Source organism: Tupaia chinensis, unplaced genomic scaffold, assembly GCF_000334495.1.
Source record: "Tupaia chinensis unplaced genomic scaffold, TupChi_1.0 Scaffold000411_1, whole genome shotgun sequence".
Classification (NCBI taxonomy): Eukaryota; Metazoa; Chordata; class Mammalia; order Scandentia; family Tupaiidae; genus Tupaia; species Tupaia belangeri.
The window spans coordinates 65,468-69,153 of record NW_006159916.1 but is presented as its reverse complement, the minus strand read 5'-3'; the positions used below and the strand labels follow the sequence as shown (position 1 = coordinate 69,153).

Below are 3,686 nucleotides of genomic sequence, written 5' to 3'. Positions count from 1 at the left end.
CCCATACCATGCTTTTGTCTCCGTTTCACTAATCTTCTCATGAGTATCATGGATTTTCAAAGTGGAAAGTGACCAAAATTATCATCTAGTCCATCCCTGATCTTGGAACTGAAGGTCTGAAATGTGAAATAACTCATAAGTGTTTCATAGTTTTACTTATATTTCTTGGTATGTTTACCCTCAGATGGAAACTTTCTTTCATCCACAATGCAATCTCTCTATTTTCCACTCATTTGACACACTTATTAAAATTCTATTTTGGGGGTGGGACCAGCAGGTGGCGTGGTGGTTAAGGTGCTGGACACTTCCACATGGCCAACTGTGGTTCGAGTCCTGGACCTGGTGGCTTGCTTTCTCACTTGCCCTCTTTCTCTCTCTGTGTCTCTCTCTGGTCAAATTAAAATAAATAAATGAATAAATGAAAATAAATAAATAAATAATTTTAAAATTAAAAAAAATTATATTATGGGGGAGGGCAGCAACACCAGATCCAATATGGCAACCAGCAGAAGGCTGATGAAGAACAACCCTCCATATGACAAGAGGGTCTTCAGAATCGAAATCAACTTTCCAGCAGAGTACCCATTCAAACTATCAAAGATCACATTTAAAACAAAGATCTATCACCCGAACATCGATGAAAAGGGGCAGGTCTTTCTGCCAGTAATTAGCGCTGAAAACTGAAAATCAGCTACCAAAACTGACCAAGTAATCCAGTCCCTCATAGCACTGGTGAACAACCCCCAGCCCGAGCATCCCCTCTGGGCTGACTTAGCTAAAGAATACTCTAAGGACCGTAAAAAATTCTGTAAAAATGCTGAAGAGTTTACAAAGAAATATGGGGAAAAGCGACCTGTGGACTAAAATCTGCTAAGATCTGATGAGCCAGAGTACTGGAGGGAGAAGATAATAGCATGACCAGACCAGACTCTATAGACAGTGATTCCTCTCTGTCTCTCTCTCTCTCCCCACACATGCTCTATCACAAATAAAGAAAAAAAGAGGGTAATATTTCTAAGAATTATTTAATTTTATTATAATTATTATTTAATTCACCAGAGAGAGAGAGGGAAAGAAAAAGCAAGCCACCAGGTCTGGGCCTCAAACTATGGACAGCCATGTGGGAGTCCAGCATCTTAACCACCACACCACCTGCTGGCTCCAGAGAATATTTTTTTTTTTTTTAGGGCAAGTACACTTACCAGAAAGGTAGAGAGACAGAGAGGGTGGGAGGGAAAATGAGACATCACCCCTCAGGGGGGGAATGGCTATACCACAATCCCTTCTCCATTCTCCTCCTGGGATCTTGGGCACACATGCACATCTGTCCAGCATGATTTTTAAGCCAGCAGGTCTGGGTCTTAAATCACATGTGGGAGCCCAGCAACGTAACCACTAGGCCATCTGCTGGCCCCGAGAGTACTATTTTTAAAAGACTAATGAAAGAATTCTAGTTTTGATAGTGGCAGAATAGCACATAACAAGTTAGCTATTCCACAGACAAAAATGACAAAAATCTTGACAAAAATGCAAAATATAATTGTTTTAAGGCACTAGAAAATGGCCAAAATTAAGGAGAAATTAGACGGGATTTTGCCTTGAAAGAAAAGAATTACACCTGTATGGCTTTTCCTCCAAGGACACTCCTGAACCCAACCTGCACATGGTGCATAGACTCAAACAGGAAGTTGTGGCCTTCTGCCCTGCCGAGTCCGAGGATGGTTTGGGTTGGACCCTGAAGTGGCTATATAGTAATGAGCCAATCTCAGAAGGAAGGAAACCACAAAAAGGAAACCTCCAAAATCTTTTTATTTAATTGCCAGAGAGTGTGTGGGTGAGCTCTCCACTGAGAGGCAGAGAGAAGAAGCACCTCCCCCCACCCCACCCCCTCTCCCCCTGTGGGATGTGACTGTGCTGCAATCTCTTCTCCTCCATCCTATCTGGACTTGGGGCACACAGACATGCACCCAGGATATTCTTAAAGCCACCAGGTCCAGAACTCAGACCACACAGTTGGCCATGTGGGACCTGACTCCCTTAATCACTAGGGTACTGAGCCAGCCCCGTCCAAAATCTTTATGTGAAGTCCTCTCAGATCCTTTATTGAAACTTCAGTGTCTTATGTACAGGTTAGATCCCAAAACTCCAAGATAAACAACACTTGGAAGGTTAAAAACTTGAGAAGAGTTTTCAGCTACTGATCACCAGAGAAGCAGCTTAGATTTTTTTTTTTTGAGAGATTTTCACTGTAGGGTGCGTGCACTCGCCAGACAGACAGAGAGAGACATAGAGACAGAAAGCGAGAAATCACCCCCCAGGGGGGATGGTCACGCTGCAATCCCTTCTCCTCCATTCTCCTCTTGGGATCTTGGGCACGCACGCACACGCAGCCGGCGTGAGTTTTAAGCCACCGGGTCCGGGACACGAACCGCGGTCGACTATGTGGGAGTCCAGCGACACAGCCATTACGCTAACTGCTGGTTCCCAAGCAGCTTAGATTTTGAACCCTGATGTGTTAGAGGGACTTAAACACCAAAGCTTTACATTGAAATCTTAGAAGAATGATGACTGGGGCCAGCAGGTGGTGTGGTGATTAAGGTGCTGGACTCCCACATGGTGGACCATGGTTAGAGTCCCAGACCAGGTGGCTTCTAATTTTTGCCAGGCACATGTGCATGCATGCCCCCAATCCCAGGAGAATGGAGGAGAAGCGATTGTGGTATAGCTATTCCCCCTCCGGGGGGGGTGATTTCTCACTTTCCCTCTCACCATCCCTCTCTGTCTCTCTGGCAAGCACACATATCCTATGGCAAAAACCTTTAAAAAGGAAGAAGAAGGAGAAGGAGAAGAAGAGAAGGAGAAGAGAAGGAGAAGAGAAGGAGAAGAGAAGGAGAAGAGAAGGAGAAGAGAAGGAGAAGAGAAGGAGAAGAGAAGGAGAAGAGAAGGAGAAGAGAAGGAGAAGAGAAGGAGAAGAGAAGGAGAAGAGAAGGAGAAGAGAAGGAGAAGAGAAGGAGAAGAGAAGGAGAAGAGGGAGAAGGAGGAGAAGGAGGAGAAGGAGGAGAAGGAGGAGAAGGAGGAGGAGAAGGAGAAGAAGAAGAAGAAGAAGAAGAAGAAGAATGATGACTTAGTAGAAAAGACTGAATATATTTCAGGACTAAAGCATCCACCCTAAAGCTTGGGAGTATTGAAAGAGTCTCCCTAACAAAGCATAAAACCAAATTCAAGACCATGCAGTAGTAATTTTACTGCCTGCTAGAACAAAACACAACTATCTGCAGAGGAAGATGACACAATCTAAAGTTTCCACAATCTATCGCCTGCCGTGTGTATCATATAATTAAAATGTGACTATTCAAAGAACAGAAAAATATCCATGGTCCATAGAAAAATCAGCCAATTCGTATAGACACATAGATTATCTATTTCTCTTCTCCCTCTTTGGCAAGCACACACAGCTTCTAGCAAAAAAGTTTAAAATTTTTAAAAAGATAATTATGATAAATATATTTAAAAGTCTACAGGAAAAGATGGTTATGATAGCTGAGGTTGAAAGAGTTCAGGAGTCACTTGGAAAATATAAAAAGGGAAACAAATAGAAATCCTATTCTATTTGTGGTGGTTGAGGAGGTTGAGGCACTGGACTCCCACATGGCCTACCATGGTTTGAGTCCTGGACCTAGTGCTTG

The 3,686-nt window shown here is 43.4% G+C and overlaps 1 pseudogene; it reads left to right on the top strand.

Annotated features, from left to right (window-relative positions):
• The first annotated feature begins 495 nt into the window (after positions 1-495).
• On the top strand, positions 496-864 carry LOC106735492 (ubiquitin-conjugating enzyme E2 L3 pseudogene; annotated as a pseudogene).
• Positions 865-3,686: the final 2,822 nt, after the last annotated feature.